Source organism: Rhincodon typus, chromosome 1 (genome assembly GCF_021869965.1).
Source record: "Rhincodon typus isolate 14 chromosome 1, sRhiTyp1.1, whole genome shotgun sequence".
NCBI lineage: Eukaryota > Metazoa > Chordata > Chondrichthyes > Orectolobiformes > Rhincodontidae > Rhincodon > Rhincodon typus.
The window spans coordinates 54,257,941-54,282,814 of NC_063332.1; the positions used below are offsets into that span (position 1 = coordinate 54,257,941).

The following is a 24,874-nucleotide window of genomic DNA, read 5'->3' on the forward strand; positions in this document are numbered from 1 at the left end:
ACGCCGATTCCTTATCTTTATTTAGACCCGGGGTGTGCCCCTCTGTTTGCCTCGCGTTCATGTGTCTATCAAGACAAGCCTTAAATGTTGCTAATGTGCCTGCTTCCACCACCTCCATTGGCAGTACGTTCCAGGTACCCACCACCCTCTGTGTGAAAAGTTTTCCCCACACATCTCCCCTGAACTTTCCCTCTCTCACCTTGAACCTGTGCCGTCTTGTAGTTGACCTTCCATTCTGTGAAAAACCTCTGACTATACACCCTATCTTTGCCTCTCATAATTTTGTAGACCTCTCAGGTCACCCTTCAGCCTCCACCTTTCCAGTGAAAACAATACAAGTTTATGCAACCTCTCCTCATACTGAAAACCCTCCAGCGTGGCCAACATCCTGGTAAACCTTCTCTGCACCCTCTCCAAAACATCTACTTCCTTCTGATAGTGTGGCGACCAGAACTGCACACAACAGTCCAAATATATCCTAACTAAAGTTTTATACAGCGGTAACATAACTTGCCAACTTTTATATTTGATGCCCCGACAACAAAGCCAAGTATGCTGTATGCCTTCATAGAATCCCTACAGTGTGGAAACAGGCCTAGCATGCACATCTTTGGACTGTGGGAGGAAACCCACGCAGACACAGGGAGAATGTGCAAACACCACACAGACAGTTGGCCGAGGGAGGAATCGAACCCAGGTCCCTGGAGTTGTGAGGTAGCAGTGCTAACCACTGTGCCACCTTCTTGACCACTTTATCCACCTGTGTTGCCACTGTTAGGGATCTGTACACTCGGATCTCTCTCTATGTCAATGCTCCTCAGGGTTCTGCCATTTATTGTCTCATTCACACCTGAATTTGATCTTCCAAAATGCATGACCTTGCATTTGTCCAGATTAAACTCCATTTCTCTACTCAAGTCTGCAATCTATCCGTATCCTTTGACAATTCCCCTCACTGTCTGCATACCCGCCAATTTTTGTGTCATTGCAAACTTACTAATCAGACCCGTCTACATTTACCTTCAGCTTATTTATACATATTACAAACAAAAAAAGGTCAGGCACTGATTCCTGTGGCACACTACTGGTTACTGATCTCCATTCCAAAAGGCACCCTTCCACCAGTAGTCTGTCTTCTGTGACCAAGCCAGTTCTGTATCCATCTATCTAGCCAACCCTGGATCCCCTGAGACTGCTTTTGTACCAGCCTGCCACTACGATGTACCAAATCAAGTGCCTTACTAATGTTTATCCTTCATCAATCATTCTTGTCACCTCTTTGAAAAAACTCAGTCAAGTTGGTGAGACATGACTTTCCCTGCACAAACCCGTGCTGCCTATCACTGACAAGTCCATTCACTTCCAAATGTGATTAAATCCTAGCTCTCAGTATCTTCTCCAACAGTTTCCAAACCACTGACATTAGGCTCAATAGCCTGTAATGACCTTGATTATCTTTTACCCTTCTTAAACAAAGGAACTACATTGGCCATTCTCCAGTCCTCTGGAACTTCGCCTAAGACCAAACATATCTGTTAAGGCCCCAGCTGTTTCCTCCCTTGCCTCCCACAGTATCGTAGGATAAATCCAATCAGGCCCTGGGGACATGTCTACCTTAATGCATTTTAAGAAATCCAACACTTCCTCCCTCATTGTGTTGACCTGCCCAAGAGTATTCACACACCTTTCCCTAATCTCAACATCCCATGTGTCCCCCTTTTGGTGAATACTGATGTAGGATACTCATTAAGGATCTCACCCATTTCTTCTGGCTCCACACGTAATCTCTGTCCTTGAGTGGGCCTACTCTTTCCCTAGCTACCCTCTTGCTCCTAATATATGTATAAAATGCCTTGGAATTCTCCTTAACCTTGCTGGAGAAGACATTTCATGGCCCCTTTTAGCCCTCAAAACTTAGCATTTGAGCTCTTTCCTACTTTCTCTATATTCTTCAAGGAATTTGACTGTTTTTAATTGCCTAAACCTTAGTTATGCTTCCTTTTTTTGACTAAGCTGCTAATTTCTCTTGACATCCATTTTCACAGGAAAATGCTTCTCCTGCACTTTAATCAGCTGGTCTTTAAAAGACTCTCACTTGTCAGATGTGGATTTACCTTCAAACAGCTGCGCCCAATCCACATTTTCCACTTCTTGCCTAATTCGGTTATTGTTGGCCTTCCCCCAATTTAACACCTTCATCAGTGCTCCATTTTTGTCCCTTATCCATAAGTATCTGAAAACTTACAGAATCATGGTCACTGTTCCCAAAATGCTCCCCCACTGAAACTTTGATCACCTGGCCAGGCTCATTTCCCAATACCAGGTCCAGTATTATCCTCTGAGATAGTAAGAACTGCTGATGCTGGAGTCAGAGATAACACCTTGTGGAGCTGGAGGAACACAGCAGGCCAGGCAGCATCAGAAGAGCAGGAAAGCTGATGTTTCGGGTTGGGACCCTTCTTCAGAAATGGCGGAGGGGGAAAGGGGCTCTGAAGTAAAGAGAGAGGAGGGGTGGGGCTGCGGAAGGTAGGTGGGATGGTGATAGGTGAGTGCAGGTAGGCGTTGGTGAGGATTGGTCAGTGAGGTGAGAGAAATGGATAGGTGGGAGAGAAGACGGACAGGTCAAAGTGGAGGGGATGAGAGGGAGAGTTGGTCATGAGATGAGGCCGGGGGTGGGAAGATTACCCTCTCCCTTGTTGGACCATCAATATACTGTTTCAAAAACCCCTTCTGGAGACACCTAACAAATTGCTCCCCATCCAAACACCTGGCACCAACAGATTCGCAGTCAGTATGAGGGAAGTTAAAATCACCCACCACAACAATCCTGTTATTTTCACATCTTTACAGAATCTGACTACATATCTCTTCCTCTATCTCCTGCTGGCAGCTGAGAGATCTGTATCACAATCCCAGTATTGTGATTGAACCCTTCTTATTTCTGAGCTCAACCCATAATGCCTTGCTGCAAGATCCTTCCATGGTGCCATCCCTCAACACAGCTGTCATATGCTCCCTAAGCAGTAATGCAATTCTCCTATTTCTTTTGCGTACTGCTCTGTCTCGTCTAAAACATCGATATCCCGGAATGTTAAGTTGCCAATCCTGTCCCTTTTTCAACCATGTTGTTGCTATCACAAAGACACCATAACTGCATGCATTAATCCAGGCTCTAAGTCCATTTGTTTTATCTGTTATACTTCATGCATTGAGCACAGTGGCTAGCACTGCTGCCTCACAGTGCCAGGGACCTGGGTTCGATTCTAGCCTTGGGTGACTTCAGTGTTGAGTTTGTACATTCTCCCTGTATCTGTATGGGTTTCCTCTGGGTGCTGTGGTTTACTTCCATAGTCCAAAGATGTGCAGGTGAATTGAATGGAGAATGATGTGGGTCTGTGTGGGATCTTCTTCAAAGGGATGGTGTGGACCTGATGGGCTGAATGGCCTGCTTTGACACCATAGGGATTCTATGAAGCAAATACGGCCCAAGCCTCCACTTCTGCTGAGTTCAGCAATCTCCTTGACTGCTTTTCCTCTTAGCTTTATTTGCCTTAGTTTCAAGCTCTTCCCCATACTCTGTACTTACTGACCTGCTACTCTGGTTCCCACCCTCCTGCCAAGATATTGGTGCCCCTCCAGTTTAGGTACAACCTGCCCTCCTTGTACAGGTCTCACCTTCCTTGGAAGACATCCCAAAGGTCCACAAATCTGAAGTCCTTCCCCCTACACGAGCTGTTTAGCCACATGTTCAATTGTACTATGTTTCTGTTTCTAGCCTCAGTAGCATGAGATTAGTACCCTAAAGGTCCTGCTTTTTGGTTTACTACCTAACTCCCTGAATTGTCGTTGCAGGACCTTGTCATTCTTCCTACCTATGTCATTTGTGCCAGTATGGACAATGACATCTGTCTGCTTGCTCTCCTGTTTTAGGATGCCCTGTCCCTGCTCAGAGATGCCCATGACCATGGCAACATGGAGGCAACATCCTATCCTGGAGTCTTTCTCTAAAGGTGTTGGATAAATGCATATGTTGCCGAAAAAAAGGTTGCAGTTCAATGCTTATTTACAATTTACATAGGTTACAAAGACTTTCAACAGGAAGCTGTCACTACACCCACATTATTGATCATCACATGTATGCTGTATATATGAACTATTTGTATGGACTGATTAGAAGGATCCATTTACACTCTTGTAATGAGCATTAGAGATAAAATATTAATGATAAAATATTCTCACTGCAAAAATGCAGTAACCTTCAGTCCTATGAAGTGTGTAGCAGGATTTGCTTGAAATCCTTATGTTATTTGGTTTGCCCATATCTGACCTGACTTAAGTAACAAGCGTTTTTCTGAATATCCAAATGGTATACCTTTGTTTTATTGTATATGCTTTTATACAATTTACTTCTGACATTTTGGATATCTATGAAATGCTTCCACAACAACTATTTTGTATCAGCGCTGTCACCTTTTTTTTGTCAATTTGTGAACACGAGTTAAATTAATTTTAGCATGATTTGCATAATTCTTAGAAAAAACTGCCAAAAGGTTATGTCAGATTTTGACTTGGTGTGTGTTCTTTGCAGTTGTTAAATTCGTTAGAAATTTATGCTATAATTTTCTGAGGTGGTGTTGTGTTCTGCCCCACACAAAAGACTATTGAAGTGGCTTATCATGGAAATTATTTGAGTCAGAGCCTTTTCAGGTGTTATGTACACATGATGTAATAGACAGACAGGTCCAACGATCAATTATGTTTGTTTGTTTAGTGCTACCCGTACCAGCTTGATCCACCCACCTTGTCACTAAAATTGCCCTATGTACCTATTAGTTAAGGATTCAAGCCTGATCTTTGTTACAGCCTAGTACCTTTTTAGTTAAACGTCTAGAGTTATTATAGCCTTTGTGTAACTTTCAAGGCTCATTGAATTTTATTTTTCAGTTTTGAGACCATACGAGCTAAAACGATGTTTGGTGGATTGAATTCCTGGGTAGTTCTGCACTGCCATTGACATTTGTTGACAGTAACGGAAGAAACAGCTGTGGTGCTAAGGTTTGAAGTTACAGTTTCCCTTGTGTGAGTGAGCACTAAAGAAAAGCTGAAGTTAAAGAACCACACAAGAATTGCTACGGTGAGAATTATTTCCACCTATTTTTCATTTGATAATGTGTCCACAATTGGAAGGATTGGTTATTGATGGCAAAGATGATATACGGTCATATTAAAAAATATAGGTTGTCCTAAGGGACTCATCATTTAGAACTAAGATAAGATATTTCCTCATTAAGACCTGTGAATCTTTGTCATTTTCCATCCCATAGATTTGTGGATATTCCATTGTTGATTATATTTAAGATTGACATAAGTTGATTTTTGATCTGTTAGAGAACTGAGGGACAGGGAGTGGGGTGGAACATGGGTTTGAGGTACAATATCAACCAAGATCATATTGATTGATGGAGCAGTCTTGAGGGGCCAAGTAGTCTAGTGCTGCTCCTATTTCACGTGTTCTAATGTTCTTGTAATGACCATAAAAGCCATAGATGATTTTACAAGAAAATACATTGTAGTTTCGACTTGGTGTTAAAACTTCAACGAATTATTTATAAGTAAAGCAAATTTAGAAACTGCTTTTCTATAACAATCTGTGCAAACATGCCGCATTATATGTCACATTTTATTATATTTTACCGATACCAAGTATGATATTTGCTAAATGAAGGAAACTAACCCAATTATATAAAGGTGTTTGGGTGGCCAAGTGCAAAGAGGAAAATGTACAGTTAATGGCAGGACCCTTGGGAGCACTTACGCAGAGGGATCTTGGGGTGCAAGTCTACAGCTCCCTGAAAGTGGCAACAGAAGTGAATAAGGTCGTTTAAAAGAAAAGCATACAGCATGCTTGCTTTTATCAGCTGGGACAAGTTGACAAGCCGTGTTGCAGCTGCATAAAATTTAGTTAGGCCACATTTGGAGTATTGTGTGCAGTTCTGGTCACTTCACCATAGACAGGATGTGAAGGGATTGGAGAGGGTACAAAAGAGGTTTACCGAAATGTTTGGATAGCTATGAGGAGAAGTTGGACAAATTTGGATGGTTTACTGTTTTATGTTCTGTCTTCTATGTTTTCGCTAGAGCATCGGAGGCTTACGGGCGACCTAATTGAAGTTTATAAAATTATGAGAAGCATGGATGGGGTGGATAGTCAGAGTCTTTCTCCCCGAAGGAAATGTCAAATACTAAGGGGCATAGGTGTAAGTTGAGAGAGGGAAAGTTTTTAAAGGTGATGTGCAAGAATTTTTTTTTATACAAGAGCGGTAGGTGCCTGGTACATGCTGCCAGCAGAGGTGGTAGAAGCAGATCCGACAGCAATGTTTAAGAGGCATTTGGACAGGCACACAAACGGGCAGGGAATAGAGGGGTACATGTGCAGGCAAATGGGATTAGTTGAGAATGGCATCATAGTTGGCACAGATATGGTGAGCAAAGGGTCTGTTCCTGTGCTGTACTGTTCTGTGTTCAATTACTTAACACACAAGTCTAATGGTATTCACACAAAGGACCTTCTAGTTTCTTCTACATTGAAGCTCCAAGAATTTTACGATTCTTTGTTAGTGGTTGAAGTTTTTATCTAGGGTTAAATGTTGGATGGATGCATATCATGGAGTTTTGCTGCTTAGTGATGGGAATCAAAAAAATATGAAAACAATTGGCTTCATGCTCCTTATATTCTTAATACATTTAGTTTAAAAAATGTTTCTAGGCTTTCAACATTGTGAGAATTAGACTGCTGTATTATGTCTCATCTTATTATCAGGTACCTCCTTAAACAAGATCTGGATTGGAACCAATAATCAAGAGAACCAATTATTTTAAACTAAATTGTACATTTTTCCTGCCTTGTTTTCTAAGTTTTTATTCCTTTTTGGTTACTTGAAAGGTTTATAGTTTTGAGAAATATTTGAATGCAGTCCATGTTGTCCAAGACTTGTATAAATGCCAGAATATTTACAGATAAATTGCTTGTTTGCAATGAGCCAAATTACTTTAAATATGTAGCGTTTTTAATTATTGGAGAAAAACTGGATGTGTAAATGCGCATCAAAGTATTTTTCATGTCTGTCAAAAAGTCATCTTCAGTGGGTTTTCTGCGCCCATTCTTTAATGGTTTCAGTGACTAAAGTTAGAGGAAAAAAAAATCAATAAAGTGAGGGAAATTGTGATCATGGAAGAATTCAGAAATAGTATGCTAGTAAACCTTAAGACTTATTTAGATGAGCATCAAAGATCAGAGATGCAGTAATTCTTTCAGATTCTTATGATATAGTTGTGTAAGTGAGGCGAGAGTGACAGCCCTTGACATCAAAGGTGCATTTGACTGAGTGTGGTATCATGCAGCCCTAGCCAAACTGGAATCAAGGAAAACCTTATTTTGATTCGAGTCATGCTTGGGACATAGGAAGATGGTTGTGATTGTTGAATGTCAGTCATCTCAGTTCCAAATCATCTCTGCAGAAATTCCTCAAGGTAGCGTCCTGAGCCCAACCTTCTTCAACTGTTTCGTTAATGATCTCTTCGTCATAAGGTCAGAAATGGGGATGCTCGTTGGTGATTGCACAATGTTCATCACCATTCACAAGTCCTCGGAGACTGAAGCAGTCCATGTTCAAACGCAACAAGACCTGGACAATATCCATGCTTGACCTGAAAAGTGGTAAATAATGTGCACCCCACACAAGGGCCATCTCCAATAAGAGATAATCTAACCAGTGTCCCTTGATATTCAATTGTGTTACCATCACTGAATCCGCCAATATCAGTATCTCAGTGGTTACCATTGACTAGAAACTCAACTGGATTTGCTATATACGTACAGTGGCTACAAGATCGGGTCAGAGGCTAGGAATAATTTAGCAGGTAACTCACCTCATGACTCCCCAGAGCCTGATGACTGTTTACAGGGTGCAAGTGAAGAATGTGATGGAATACTCCCCACTTGCCTCAATGAATGCAGCTCCAACAACACTCAAGAAGCCTGATACCATCCAGGACCAAGCTGCCTGCTTGATCGGTACACATCCACAAACATTCTGTCCATCACTGACTTGCATTAGCAGCAGTGTGTACTGTTTACACAATGCATTGCAAAAACTTGAAAGATCCTTACACAGCATCGTTCAAACCCATGGCTACTCCATCTAGAAGGACAGGGGCTGGAGATTCATGGGACCACCACTACTTACAAATTCCCCTCCAAGACACGCACCATCCTGACTTCGAAGTATATCGCCATTCCTTCACTGTTGCCTGGTCAAAATCCTGGAATTCCCTCCCTAACAGCATTACAGGCCTACCTACATCACATGGACTGCTTTAAGAAGCTCACCACCACCTTCTCAAAGGTAACTAGGGCTGGGCAAGAAATGCTGGCCCAGCCAGCGATGCCCACATTCAACAAGTGAATGAAAAAACTCTCTCAAATATCTACAGATGGGGATATGGTTCTATGGGGATCCACAAGGAAATTGGAGGAATTGGAAAGCTATGGATGAAAGAGGCATTGCTTTTAGAGAACAAACAGAAGGATGCCAAAATAACAAAGAAAAATGTCTTGAATCAAAAAGTGGATACAAAATAACATTCTTCCATTGCAACAAGACTGGACATACAGGTATTTCTCCTATAACATTATAGTTGCATTCTTGTGTGACCACCCATGCTATAGAAAATCGTGTTGTAGGGAATCACTATCCTGTACAGTAGAAAATTCACATTATCCAGACAGTGTCCACTTTTCATCAATTGTGTTACAGTCAGTTCGCGTTAATGAAACACATGTTATAGCAGAAATACTTGTACCAAAGGGGTCTTAAACGGGAGACTGATTGCGGTGATTGGAATATCTAAAGAATCATCAGGAAAGGGAAATAGATACTAAAACTGTAGCAATAGTTGTAAAGGGAGTATCTTTTTATTTTACTTTATTGTTAATTGCGGCCTGAACTGGAAAATGGATTGATTTTAAAAAGAAGAATTGTGGAAAGAATTGCTACATTTTTAAAAAGCAAGCAACTGAAACTCATTGTAAGTCATAATTGCACTACAGTTTGTTCAAGCAATGTGGGAAGCTGTCTGTAGGCAGGCTGGCAACAGTATACTTGGAAATGACAAAGTTTAGTTTGAGTAGTTGTGACCAGTTGTGGATGTCAAAAGCCACCTGCATGACCACAACTGTCTGGCCCCTGGCGAGCTGAACAGCTTTTAGATCTGAGCGATACTAAAGAAGCCATGGAACCTTTGGAAAGCATTAGCCAGTTATTCTCTCCCACTAGTTGCTGTAAGCTGTGCTATTAACCAGTAACTTAGAGATTTAGTGTACCAATTGTCTGTGCCTGCTGTGAAGAAGTGAAAAGGACCTGGAGAAAAGAGATTGAAGAACAGAAAGTTGTGGAGCTGAAAGGATAATCTCAGTGAGCCCTGTGAACTGATGCTGTTGAGTTGTGATTTTCATTATTTTTCCCTGTACCCATAAAACCAATGTATTTTTTGTTTGTGTTTTGGTCTGTGTTTGTGTGTATATGGAGTGAGGTGAAGGGGTGAGGTTTAAGGAGAAATTGATTTTATCTTGGCAAATCAACTGGCTGACTTGAAAATATGGTTTCACCAAAGTGGTGGAACAACTAGTGGAAGTAAAAGAAACTGAGATATTATAGGAAGAACATTGTGGATTGTTTCCTGACTGTTGTGCTCTAGATCTCAGGCCATAGAATTAGGTAGGAAGAAGAATAGTCGATGAAACAACATGAGATGACTTGAAAATTCAGTTATTGGATGCAATTTTTGAACATTTAAATGAAAGTAAAGATAAAGAGAATGAAGCTGATGTGTTTAGCCCATCTTCTTTCACAAATGTGCATATAAGCCACTATTTCTGCCACCTCCAGTGGGATGCCATCACCAGACACACATTCCCCTCCACTTTCTTATCAGCATTCCACAGGAACTGTTCCCTCTGGGACAACCTGGTCCGCTCCTACTTCACTCTCAACACCTCCCCATACATCCAAGGCACCTTGCCATGCAATCGAAGAAGGTGTGATACTTCCCCATTTACCTGTCCCGTCCTCACTATCCAAGGCCTCATATGCACTGTCCAGCTGATGCTGCAATTCACCTGCGCATCACTCAATCTAGTCTACTGTATTTGTGCCACCAATGCATTTCGCTTTGCACTGAGAAGACACAGCACAGACTGGGTGACCACTTTGTGGAACACCGAGCTTCGGTCTGTAAAAATGATTCCAAACTTCCAGTTGCTCGCTTCAACACACCACTGGTTCCATTGCTATCATTTCTCTTGGGCCTGCTACCGTTCTCCATTGAGGCTTAATGCAAGTGGAAGAACAGCACTTCATCTTCCACTTGAGGACCTCACAGCCTTCAGGAATCAACATTGTGTTTAATAATTTCAGAGCTTGAACACCTCCTTCCATATCTAGCATAGCCATTCCATTTTTTATCCCCATTATCCCCTATCCAGCTTCTCTTCATCTCTGGCTTACTATCAACAATCCTTTTTGCTGCCCTTTTTCTGTTTGAGCTCTGTCTCTACCTATCCACTTACTCCTTTCCCCAACACTGTCATCAGCATAAATACCTCCTTTGCCTAGGTGCTATCAGTTCTGAAGATGGGTCACTGCACTCAAAATATTAACTGAGTTTTCACTCCACAGATGTTGCCAGATCTGTAATTTCTGTTTTTGTTTGTTTTTGGTCTTCAGCATTTGTATTTAAATCATAGATCATAGAATCCCTTCAGTGTGGAAACAGGTCATTCAGCCCAATGGGTCCACACTGACCCTCCGAAGAGAATCCCACCCAAACCCATCCCCCTACCCTATCCCTGTAACCCTGCATTTCCCATGACTAACCAACCTAGCCTACACATCCCTGAACACTATGGGCAATTTAGTATGGCCAATCCACCTAACTTGCACATCTTTGGACTGTGGGAGGAAACTGGAGCACCCGGTGGAAACCCACACAGACACGGGGAGAATGTGCAAAATCCACGCAGACAGTCACCCTAGAGTGGAATCAAACTCGGGTTCCTGGCGCTGTGAGGCAGCAGTGCTAACCACTGAGCCTAGTTCTTTGTTTTATTTTAGCCTACTCAGAAATTGAATCAGTTTCAATATCTGAGTGTTATTTCTTGAAAGACATATTACTAAGGAGGAAATGAGACCAGCTCAAGTACTAGTAATGATGTTTGACAGTGATCTATAAGGCCATAGTACCAATAAAATACTATGAGTGATTTACGACATTCCAGGTCACTCAGGCGTTAAGAAAATACAGGCTAAAATATTTTTTAAAAATTATTGGCTAGGATTATATAAATATGTTGTCAAATTTTGCCAGGCGTGCAGTGCATGTCAGCATGTGAGAAATCCTAACCATCAATTAAACCTGTGCTTTTAATCCCAATACCAGCTTCCACTTGCATTAAGCCTCAATGGAGAACGGTAGCAGGCCCAAGAGAAATGATAGCATGGAACCAGTGGTGTGTTGAAGCGAGCAACTGGAAGTTTTTTTAGCACAGTCTTATCAGAACATGCAGAATGTCCGACCTAAAATCAAGAATAGAAATCAGTATCTTTTAATGATTATTGAAGTTTTCAACAAGATTTCCAGAAGCAATGCCTTTCGGAAAACTTACTGTTAAAATGATAATGAAAGGTTTTTTTCAGTTTGGATTATTCAAGAATGGATTATTCAAAGAAATGCAATCAGATCAACGTTCAGATTTAAATATTCAAAGATATGATGACTAGTTTGGCAATAAAATAATTCATATCTGCTTGTTACCCACAGTCACAAGGTGCATTGGAAAGATGGCATCAAACTTTGAAGTATGATTAGAGCTTATTGTCAGGAATTCCCTAATGATTGTGATAAAGGAATTCACTTATTATTAACCATTAGGGATGTTCATTATGAGTCCACAAGATTCAGATCTTTTGAACTGATATATGAATGTGAGGTGAGGAGACCACTTAAATTGACAAAAGAAAAATGGATAATCAGAGACAATACATCCAGCCTATGTTTTGTGTTTTAGAGAGAAACTAACAAAAGCATGTGAATTGTCTAGTAAGCTTTGAGGAATGCTCAACAAGCAGTGGAAACTAGAGCAGATAAAAATGCCACTGTTTGAAAATTTGTCACTGAAGACGAGATGTTGTATTGTTATCTGTCTCTGGAAAACAATTAAAAGCAAAGTTCATTGGACCTTATCAAATGAAAAAGACTTAATGACGTAAGTTACGTGGCGAGTGCTCTGGACAAGAGGAAGAATCGGTGAATATGACTGTTAATATGGTAGAGATATGACGGGGACTGACATCAGGAGAAAAGTGTACTTTGTAGTAATGAAGAAAATAGAGAATGAAATGAAAATATCAGAACAACTGGAAAATGAATTAGATTAGCTAATATAGAAATAGTTGAAGGATTGGATAGCATAATCTTTTTATCTCCCAGAAAACCATTGATGTGACTTAAGTCAATTATAGAATTGTTGATCAATTTGTGTGAATAGGCCAGAAAAAAATGTCCTTGGCTGTTCATGATGTTAACATAGGTGAAACAATATTCTAGAAAATGATATCCTTACAGACTCAAACCAGAGAAATCATTTCAAGCAAGGGAAGAGATCAAGTTTGTGATGGTCAGTGACATTGTTGAACAGGCTCATAGTAGCTGGAGCTCGTCTATTGTAATGGTCCCAAAACCAAATAGGTCGCACACATTGTGAACTAATGTATGCAAAGTCAACATGATATAAAAGGCTCATATCACATTCCACGGTTGGAGGATTGCATTGAAAAAAAATTAGATAAGCATGATTTGTCACCAAAATCAATTTGTTAAAAGGATATTGGCAAGTCACATTGACTATTACAACTAAATGAATCTCAGTTCTGAAGAAGGATCATTGGACTCTGATTTCTCTGCACAGATGCTGCCAAACCTGCTGAGCTTTTCCACCAATTTCTGTTTTTGCTTCTGGTTTCCAGCATCCGCCATTCTTTTGGTTTTTTTGGTAAAGAAATCTCCAGGCTTTGTAAGACCAGATAGACTTTATCAGAGCAAAGTCATGTCATTTGGAATGAAAAATGCAGCAGTTATGTTCAAATAATATGCCAGTACAGTTATTGAAGGGCTATGTAACTGCATGATTTATTGCAATAATTTGCTTTGAGCAAATAGAGGGGAGGCGATGGCCTAGTGGTATTCGCTGGACTGTTAATCCAGTGACCCAGATAATGTTCTGGGGACCTGGGTTTGAATCCCACTGTGGCAGATGGTGGAATTTGAATTCAATAAATGTCTGGAATTAAGAGCCTAATGATGACCATGAATCGATTGTCAGAAAAACCCATCTGGCTCTTTACCTGGTCTGGCCTATATGTGACTCCAGACCCACAGCAATGTGGTTGACTCTGAACTGCCCTCTGGGCAGTTAGGGATGGGCAATAAATGCCATTTAGCCAGCGATGCCCTCATCCGGTGAATGAATAAAAAAGTCAAACTTGGGAAGTACATTCACACCAATTGACTGAATTCTTTGTTTAGCTACAGAAAAGCTAATTTAGTAATAAATCTGGGTGAAAATGAATTTTCTAAATTAAAAGTGAACTATTTGAGCCACAATGTGGGACAAAGCCAGGTAGCATCTAAGAAAGTGAAATTGAATGTTAGGGATAATTTGGATTACTCCCTGCCTAGGGCAGAAGGTGGATTTTTGCAATATGTTGCTATGAGTTGATTTTATTGGAAGATTATTCCTAGCATAACCACTATTGTGGCTCCTTTTTAAAACAAATTGGATAGACACGAGAATGTCAGAATACCTTTGACAACTATATAGCTGTTCTGACAACCGCACTGATTTTAACAGCACCAAATTATAAGAAATCATTCAAACTCACTGTTGATGTCAGCAGCATCAGTGAGGCTGCAAGGTGACAAGTTGGGGATTGAGTGGCCTGTCAGTTATTTTTCAAAGAAACTGACCACATTTCAACAGAAATATTTAATGGTGTAGAAGGAGACACATGGTCTGAAGGGATGCCTAAAACCTAATAGAATGACTGAACAGGTAATAGATATATTAGTTAAGGGATAATTGGCTATGAATTGATTGTATTAATTTGGGGAACCAGTAGTTGATGGGTTGAGAATTTTGTGAAGTGTTATTCACGGGAATAAAGATCTCACTAAAGATTTGATGAAGTGAACCACACTTCATACAACTCTCAATCCACCAATTACTAATTCCCCAAATTAGAGGATTCTATCTAAAACCATATATCTTTGAGTACATTACACAGTAGATGTTTAAACAAGAACACCTATAAAGAAAGTTGAATGTTGTGATGCAAATGGATTTAAGTAAAATACGGTTGCCATCAAAGTCATTGTATATTTCAGTACTGATTATATAGTATTGTTGTTAATATGACAGAAATAATGTTGAGACATTTTGATTGGAACTGAAAATGCTTCTTAAAGTTACAGTTTCAATCCTTTTGTTTTGATCAGGTATGATGAAAGGTGATTGATATATGAGTATGATTTTTAGCTTGGAATTTAATCTAATGGAACATAGGAGATGGTCTATTTTTATGAAGGGGTTTAAACATTAACTGAGTCAGTCTTTCTGGAACCATGACTTTTAAACCAGTAAATGCCTCTTGGACTGTTAATGGTAGTTTGTTTAAATGTGAAGGTTTACAACCAGAGAGAGAAAATATTTAGCCATTAACTTAGCAGAGTCTAGAATGAACAAGTATGGTCTCTCCTAGAAAAAGGAGCTGTTCAGAGCAGTTTAAGAAAATATGTTACCTTGTGAAAGGGTGTCAGTTGTGGAAATTTCCAGGCCAGGATTGTTTTGTTAGAAACTTGAAATTGTCATTTGAAGCTGAGAAAGTCTAAATCTCAGTTGTATGAGTCATGGAAAAGACCGAAATTGGGAAGAAGCAGTTACATAAAACCTAAAAATTTGTTAAGGAAGGGATATTTCTCTGTTTTTAATTAAGTGTAAAATGTTAGTGTTGGAGATTGGATGAGACTTTGATTTGCCATGTGTTTTGAAATTTTGAAAACTTGTTTATGGATAGCTTGGTTTGTTTTAGTTTATTTCTGTTGTGTAATAAACTTCTGTTCTTTTATTAAAACCAAATCTGCAGCTCTGTATGCTTATGTTTGATAAAAGAAACATAAAATACTGCCCATCAAACCAGATCTAATTGAGATATGACTTCTCTAGTAGTAACATCATCTGCAATCACAACAACTAAAATATAATTTCGTCATTATCTACAGTACTTAATTTGCCATGTGAGCTCTTTTTGTGTTGATAGCTTTGATTGTATTGCGTCTGGGCCTTAATCTCAGTGTCATGGTTAGGTCTTTAAAGGATATTCCTTGTCCTATAGAATCCATCTGCCCTTTTCAGTGGTGACATGAAGAACAGTGGCATCCTGTATTGTTGGAATATGTTATATTGCTGAAATATGCTATGAATATGCCATGTCACCTAGGATAGCGGAGCACACGTGCAAAGTGTTGGAGGGAAATCCTTTCAATCTTTGCATGTGAGGATCTGTTTGTTTGAAATTGTATATGCTGCCTTGCTTTCAATACGTGCAAGATACAATGGTCTGTTGATGTTCCAAGACAGCATCGAGGCCTGCTGCTGACCCTTGGAGGATGCCACAGGTGATGCTCAAAACAACAGTGATTTTGATCATTGCTGGCAGGACATTCTTAGCGATGCTGCAAGTCTGAGGCCTTCCTCAATGAGGACATAAATCACAGTTACAATCTGCATTGATAGAGCAGTCTTCTGCAACACTAATTCTCTAGCTTGTCCATGTAGCTTCTCCATAGTTGGTGCACTTAATTCTGAGGGCATGGCTTTTCTTGTCTTGCTGCTCCTTGTTCTTCTTTTCTGCCCTCATGCATTTCTTTGGTCTTTGCGTTTGCACCAAAGGATTTTGCTTCACATCACTACTCAACTCTATCTCTATGCACCTGAATCCTATTAAATATTCAGTTGTTGCCTTGCTTGCAGTCAGCTGCACTTTCAACTGTGCACCTAATTGAATGGTGTGGTCGTGACAAATTAGTATATTTTCTTCCTGCCTTGTTGTCATCATCCCTTTCCACTTGGATGGTGCCTGATCCACTATGTAATCTGTGTGTTCAGAATAATTCCGAATTGGTTCTTGAGCTGACATTGAGTTCAGTAATGAGCTCATTTGGCTAAAATCCAAATTAGTTGGGTCTCTTTCTCTCTCCAGTCCCAGCCACTGGTCAGAACATAACGGCAAACTCATGCAACTAATAGCACCAGTAATTTTTCATCTTTCCATCCTGTCTCTGTCATGGATGTAAAAATGCATGTTGCTGAATCTATGCCTGATTAATGTTGTTGCCCCAAGCAGGGTCTTGCATGACTAACATGACTATCTAGCCTACAGACAAGATAACTAATTCCACCCACTCTGAATGTCTTGGCAGCCATTTTTCTTCCTTATTGTGCAGTTGAGGTTGGTTTGAAAATGACATGTTATCTGGTTCGTAGTCTTGAGTTTATTACAGGCTGCGCCTGATAATCAGGATTATCCCTCAAGTTCCATTTTGTGTTGCTGTCCTTGTCAACTAAATCAGCCTTAGGTTTCCCAGGTTCCTGTCTAACCTTATTATTTGACACTAAAGATCCCACTTTTCCCCATCACACAATGGCTTGCCACGTAGCTATGCCTACCATAGTTATCCAGTGTTCTCTCATTGAAGCCAAAGTGGTGGTAACTTGTGAAGCCCCCCCCTCCCCACCCACCCCCCCAATCCTCTTTCAAGTACATCATGACCTCCTGTGTGGTATCAGATTTCACCCTTATTTTTTGGATTTGCCCCCCTTCACTCAACATCACTGCATAATGCTGTCCAATCTCGGACTTGAATTTCCAACTTTCTCCAACTTAATGGATTGCCCCCTATAATATCTTTGTCCACTATTGGCTCAAAACCCCAGGACTGACCATCTCCTACCTCCCTCAGACTGACTTGTGAGGCCAACTCCAAAAGAACACAGCCCCTAAGCTGCTGTGTTCACAGTTCCCTAACTGACATAAGTCCTGGATTGATTAACCTTGACTTGCAGGACTGACTGAGCATAGATACCTGTTTGACCTTAATAAGGACTTTTCTGCTTTGACTTTCAGATTACTTTGTGGGAAGCTAGGCAAGTGATTGCTGGCCCCTTGCTAAGATATTTGTATCATCAATAGCCATGGGTAATGTGCCAGAAGACTGGAACGTGGCTAAAGTGGAGCTATTATTTAAGAAAGATGGTAAGGAAAAGCCGGGGAACTATAGACTGGTGAGCCTTATGTCAGTGACTTGGAGACATTAAAATCAATAAATGTGGAGCTGGAAAAGCACAGCCGGTCAGACAGCATCTGAGGAACAGGAAAGTCAGCCTTTCGGGCCGAAACCTGAACCAGAGTCCTGATGAAGGACTTCAGCCCAAAATGTTGACTTTCCTGCTCCTCGGATGCTGTCTCACGGGCTATGCTTTTCCAGCTCCGTATTTATTGAGATGTACATCAGTGGTGGATAAGTTGTTGGAGGAATTCTGAGAGACAGGATTTACATGTATTTGGAAAGGCAAGGACTGATTGGGGATAGTAAATCGTGTCTCACTTGATTGAGTTTTTTTGAAGAAGTGACAAAGAAGATTGATGCAAACGAAGTGGTGGACGTCAGTAAGGTGTTTGACAAGATTCTGCATGGAAACTGGTTAGAAAGCTTATATCAGATAGAATCCAGGGAGAGCTAGCCATTTGGACACAAAATTGGCTTGAAGGTAGGAGACAGAGGGTGGTGATGGAGGGTTGTTTTTTGAACTGGAGGCCTGTGACTAGTGGTGTGCCGCAAGGATCGGTGCTGGGTCCGCTGCTTTTCATCTTTTATATCAATGATTTGGATGTAAATATAGGTGGAATGGTTAGTAAGTTTGTAGATGACACCAAAATTTGGTGATGTAGTGGACAGTGAAGAAGGTTATCTCCGTGTACAGTGGGACGTTGATCAGTTGGACTGATGGGCCAAGGAGTGGCAGATGGAGTTTAATTTAGATAAAAGTGAGGTGTTGCATTTTTGGTAAGGGAGATCGGGGAGGACTTATTCCTGGGGAGTGTTGCTGAACAAAGTGCAGATTCATAGTTCCTTGAACGTGGATCCACAGATAGACAGGGTAGTGAAGGAGGCATTTCTTACGCTTGCCTTTATTGGTCAATGCATTGAATGTAGGTGTTGGGATGTCATGTTGAAGGTGTACAGGACGTTGGTTAGGCCACCTTTGGAATACTGCATTCAATTCTGGTCTTTCTGCTGTAGGAAAGATATGTGGTTAAACTTGAAAGGGTGAGGAAAATATTTACAAGGGATGTTGCGTGCTGAGGTTGGAGGGTTGGGCTGTAGGGAGAGGCTGAATAGGCTGGGGCTATTTTCCCTCCAGACAAGATAGAACCAATTTATTCAGTCTCTCACTGCAGAGCAGACCTTTCACCCTCCGGATCAATCTAGTGAAACTTTGCTGTGCTGCTTCCAATTCATCCTTCCTTAAATATGGAAACCAAAATTAAAGAATTGATTGTCGACTTCAGAAAGAAAGGAGGAGAACACGCCCCCATCTACATCAACGGAACTGAAGGTGAGAGAGTGAACAGCATCAAGTTCCTCGGAGAGTTGATAACCGACAACCTGTCCTGGACTTCCCACTTAAATGCGACAGTCAAGAAGGCACAACAATGCCTTTTCTTTCTCAGGCGGCTCAGGAAATTTGGCATATCCATATGATCACTTATCAACTTCTACAGATGCATAGCTTCGATCAGATAGCATACTGTCCAGGTCATAATGGCCTGGTATGGCAACTGCTCTGCCCAAGACTGTAAGAACCTACAGAAGGTGGTGTGCACAGCCCAGACCATCACAGAAACCAACCTTCCATCCATGGACTCTATTGACATGCTAACTGCCGCAGAAAGGTAGCCAACATCATCAAAGACCCATTGCACCCTGGTAATGACCTCCTACAATCTCTTCCGTCAGGTAGAAGCCTGAACACACGCATGAGTGAGTTCAGGAACAGCTTCTTTCCGGCTGTTGTCAGACTGTTGACTAGACTCTAGCCTCAAATAATGTAACCTGTATGCGTCTAAGTCTGTTTGATCTGAACATCCTTTACTTGCTGTGATCTGCCTATACCGCTCATAAACAAAGCTATTCATTATATTTCGGTACAGGTGACAATAAATCCATCAATTAATCAATCAAATTACAGAGCGTATTCTAGGTGTGATTTCAACAAATCCCAGTGCAGTTGCAGCAAGACTTTTTATTACTTTTATAGTGCAACTTCCTTGTAAATAAGATCAATATGCTATGTAGGCGTTGCTGGCTGGACTTGTTCATTATTATCCATCTCCTATTGCCCTTGAACTAAGTGGATTGCTTGGCTATTTCACGTGGCTGGTCAGAAAAAACCACATTGCTGTGGGTTTCGATTCACGAGTAAGCTATAAGACCGTAAGAAATGGGAAAGGAAGTAGGTCGTTCAATATGATTAAGACTGATTTGAACTTCCTTATGTCAATTCCCTGCATTTTCCCCATAAACCATGATTCCCCTACTGATTTCCCTTTTATCAAACCGTGCTGACTCTGCTTGATTAGATTATGATTTTCCAAATGTTCTGCTATTACTTCCTTCATAATTGATTGCAATTTTTTTACAAGCTAGATTAAGTAAAAATGGCAGATTTTTTTTGCCTAAAGGAGTTTAGTGAACTAGATTGGTATATTTGACAGTCTGTATCATTAAACTAGCTTCTAATTCTATGTTTTATTTGAATTAAAATTTCACCATCTGCTAAAGTGGCTATCAAACCCATATGTCCAGAACAATCATCTGGGACTCTGGATTTTTAGTCTAGTTACCACTACACTTCCCAATTAATTTTTAATTGCTCACATGCTGCCTTTTGTGTTCCTTTTACAAGTACACCTAAGTCTTTGTGAACGTCAGCATATAGAAGTTTCAAGCCTTTTAAAAAGTTCGACTTTGCTTAATTCTTACAACCAAAATGAATCACCTCACTGTTTCTTAAATCATACACTTTATTTCCCATTCATTTAATCCATCTCATGCCTAATCCAGCTCCATTACTGTGGACTCTCCTGCTGTCAGTTCCTCTTATTCGTCTAGTGCACCTGCTGGTGATTTTGCAGGTGCCCTTTCTGATGTGGATCCCCTTGACCAGGTACTGCTTTTAAATGATAGGCCACCTACCCACTCAGCAGGTCAAAAGAAACCATGCATGGAGCTGCTTATTATGCTCCCTGCATGGTAAAGCCCCTGGCAGCAACTGGCTTAATAATAGTTGGGCCAGTATGAGCCCCTTAAGTGTGCATTAATTGGGGTGTCTCAACCTACTACCCAGCTCGATAAAATGTGACCCAGCTACTAAACTCACCATGAGGAAGAACACAAGTTTCCACCCTCTATCTCTCCCAATGGTCCAAGCTATCTTGTTCTCACCTGTGATGGATTTTGCTGCTCCCCTCTGAATTATGTTGTTGAGGTTTTAAGGAATTATTGCCACTGTTAGTGTCTAGTTGCTGGTAATTTGTAAACTGTTGTTGATGGTTAGCTAACTAATGGTAATAAGTTGCGACTTTCTTCTTTCTTTGGAATTGAGTGCTAATGACTGAGTAACCCCTGATATTTTCTGCCTCACGACACCAGCTGTCATCCACCTGCAATTTACTAAAATTGTCAGAAAAGCATTGGTCAGATCGTAAATATAAATCTTGTTTGATTAGAAATATTGTTTGGATCTGACAGTGAGTCAGGTGGGCATTCCCCTTAATGAGAAAAATGCTTCTTACATTTGATAGGCTGATATCGGAAACCCCCACCCCACAACCGCTCCCCGACACAAGTCCTTAAATAAGAAGATTTATATTGCATATGGTACTCCAGATGTGGTCTCACCAATGACCTATATAGCTGAAACATAGCCTTCAACTTCCTTTGCAATAAATGGTAACATTTTGTTAGATTTCCTAATTATGTGCTGTACTTGCACACTAACCTTTCATGATTTATACACTGTGCAATCCCTCACCATTTAGGTGTTTCTTCTTTATCCTTCCGGCTGAAGTGGACATTGTCACATGTTATACGCTATTTGCCAGATCTTTGCCCACTCACTTAACCTATCCATGTCCCTTTGTAGCCTTCTTATGTACTCTTCACAACTTACTAAGTCACAGTCTAAGGATACAGAGTAGGCCATTTAGGACTGAGATGAGAATTTTTTTCACCCATGAGAGGAGAACTTGTGGAATTCTCTGCCAAAGAAAGTGGTTGAGGCCAAAATATTGAATGTTTTCAAGAAGTTAGATATAATTCTCAGTGCTAAAGGATCAAAGGGTTAGGGGAGGAAGCAGAAGTAGGATACTGAGTTGAATGATGAGACATGTGTGTATTGAATGGTGGAGTACACTCAAAGGACCAAATGGTCCACTGCTGCTCTTATTCTTTTTCTGTGTTACTCTCCTACCTACTTTTTTGTCATCAGCAAATTTAGTAACCATGCCTTTTGATCCCTTCAACAAACTAATTATACAAATTTCAAAAAGATGATGTCCCAAAACTGACCCTTGAGCTGCACCATTTGTTGCATCTTAACAACCAGATCATGATCCATTTTGCATACTGCCTATTTTCAATAAACCAGCTAATCATCTCTGCCAATGTGATGCCCTGTATATCATGTGCTCTTTTTTTCTGCAGTAACATTTGATGAGGCACCTTATTGAATGCCTTCACCGGTTTCCTTTTATTCACAGCAGATGTTACGACTTCAAAGAACCTCGATAAATTGTTTAACAAAATTTTCCTTTCACAAAACCACATTGGGGCTGTCACAAACCACATTATCTTTGCATGATTACCTTGAACTGTTTTCAGTGCCCTGCTGTAATGCTTTTATTAATAACTTTGAAAATCTTTCCTATGACGATGGTAAGCTACCTGGCCTGTAGTTTCCTGTTTTTTGTCTCCCTTTTTGAATTAAGGAAAATTTGCTATTTTCCATTTTAGCAGAACCTTGCCAAATCAAGGAAATTTTTTAGACATTAAAGCCAATGCATCAAGTATCTTACTTGTTTTTAAGACCTTAGGAAGAATGGATGCACTGTTTCGGTCTGTTAGATCTGTTCTGAGTAACAGAGCCATTCAACATGACGTTGGAGGTCATCTGTGAAGATGAGACCCTCACTTCACAAGTTCTCTTCACAAATTTGAGGTAGTTACTCTTAGCAATACCATTTTAAGCAGAAGCAACTGAAGGAGGTAGTGAACGAGAGTAAGATAAGTAGGTTTCCCTCCTATTGGGTTTCTCACTATATGCTACAGCTTAGTGTGGCATTTTATGTCCTTCAGGTGTTGCACACTTTAATCAGGAATTTTCTTACCAAGCTTATCTTAGTGGGGAACATTGAGATTTCCCACTCGTAGTACATTTTATGCTCTTTAATACCCTCAGTTCCTCTTCCAAATTATGTTCAACATGAAGAATACTGGTTGATCAGGTGAAGGAAGCTGGTGGATGGTAATCAACAGGAATTTCTGCTTTTTTACCCCATGCCATGAGACTTCTGTATTCAATGTTGAGACCCAGAGTTAAATCATCCTGACTGTTTGCCAACGATCTGTCACCCCTAGTAGATGTGTTCTTCTCATGGGATGGTGATGGAAGGATCCGAGGGGTTAGTTGAATTACGTTATTGTGAGATAAGGGCCCTCTTGTAGTGCAGTAGTAGTGTCCCTGCACCTGGGCCGGGAGGTGTGGATTCAGTTTTCATCTGCTGCAGAGGTGTGTAATATCATGTCTGAACAGGTTTATTAGAATACATTGGTTATGTCAAACTGCTACTTGACTATGCTGTGTGATGTGGAGGATTTGTGAGTGTAGTTCATTTCATGTTGTCTGTATCAATTTTAGCAAGGTTTATGACAAGGGCTCAAAGGCAGAGTGGTCACAAAACTGGAAATTTTGATTCTGGTGGAATCCAAGGCAAAGTGTCAAGATGGGTCCAGAATTGGCTGAGGGGCAGTAAACAAAGGGTAAAGGTATATTTTTGTGTCTTCAAAGTGTTCTGGAGGACTTAGTAGTAGAGTAGCTCCCTTGCCTTTTGTGGTATTTATCAACGATTTGGACTTGAATTTGTGATTGCAATGGAGAGGATACAGAGAAGATACAGAGGACGTTGCTTGGACTGGAGAATTTTAGCTATAAGAAAAGATTGGATGGGCTAGGTTTGCTTTCTTTGGAGCTAATTGAAATATTTAAAGTTATGAAGGATTGAAGCATAGAGTAGCCCATTCAAACTTTGGAGCTGTTCGGTATAATCATAGCTGACCATTCAACTCAGTATCCTGCTTCCGCATTCATCCCATACCCTTTGATCCCTTTAACCCCAATGACTTTATCTATCTGCTCCTTGAACATATTCAAAGTCTTGGTCTCAGCCACCTTCTGTGGCAGAGAATTCCACAGGCTCACAACTCTCTGGCTGAAGAAATCTCTCCTCATTTCAGTCTAAATGACCCCATATCCTTAGACTGCTCCAGGGTCATATCGTGAGCATTCTTCCTGTGTTTATCTTGCCTTGTCCTGTAAGAATTTTATAGGTTTCTGTGACTTGCCCTATATCCATCTCGAAAGTTAATGGGAATGCAGTATGGTTGAGGATTCACAACAAGGCACATAGATTTAGAGTAAGTGATAGGGAATTTACAGGAGACTTGAGATGAAATCTTTTTACCCAGATGGTGGTAGTAATCTGTAACTTCCTCTCTGAAAAGATGGAAGAAGCAGACCATGATAACATTTAAAAAGTACTGAGATGTGCACTTGAAGAGCTGCAATCCTTGACAGCCCAAGATCTGAAATTGAGATTAGACTGAGTATCAGCAGGTCTTTGGGCGCAGTCATGATGGACCAAATGATAAAAGGGAGTAATTGAAACTAGTTTCATTTAGTTGGTAGTAAATTGTACCTTGAGGTTAAGTCTGCAGTAAGTGTTTGTAGCTGAAGTGACTTTGGCTCAAAGTCATTGAAGTAGAGACTTAGGAGATCTTGTGGCACATTGGTAGTGTTCCTACCCCTAGACCACTTGAGGCCCAAATTCAAGTCCCACCTGCTTCAGAGGTGTGTAATAACATCAGTGAACAGGGTGATTGGAAAAATAGATTGCACTAGAGACTTGGGGCCCTCATGTGGTGCAGTGGTAGTGTTCGTACCCCTGGACCGAGAGACTGGGTTCAAGTTCCACCTGCACCAGAGGTGTGTAATTACATCTCTAAACAGGTTGATTAGAAAAATAAGTTGAACTAGAGACTTTGGGTGTCTCTTTTGTTGCAGTGGTAGTGTCCATACCTCTGAGCTAGGAGGCCTAGGTTCAAGTCATACCTGGTGCAAAGGTTTGTCAATATATCCCTTGCCAGGTTTATTAAAAATAAAGTTGAACTAGAGGCTTTGGGGTTTTTTTTTGTAATGCAGTAGTAATGTCCCTTCCTCTGAACCAGAAGGCATGGGTTCAAGTCACAACTGCTTTAGAAATACATAATAACATGGTTAAAACTGCTGCCTTACAGTACCAGAGACCTGGGCTCAATTACAGCCTCAGGCGACTGTCTGTGTGGAACTTTCACATTCTCCCTG

At 40.7% G+C, this 24,874-nt stretch overlaps 1 protein-coding gene across 1 annotated transcript in view; it reads left to right on the forward strand.

Moving 5' to 3' along the window:
• Positions 1 to 4,991: 4,991 nt before the first annotated feature.
• Positions 4,992 to 24,874, forward strand: part of atp8b5b (ATPase phospholipid transporting 8B5b) — a 253,067-nt gene continuing 233,184 nt past the window's right edge. The window contains exon 1 of the mRNA XM_048600294.1: positions 4,992 to 5,134. The gene's annotated coding sequence lies outside the window, so the exon portion shown is untranslated. The remainder of the gene's footprint in view (positions 5,135 to 24,874) is intronic.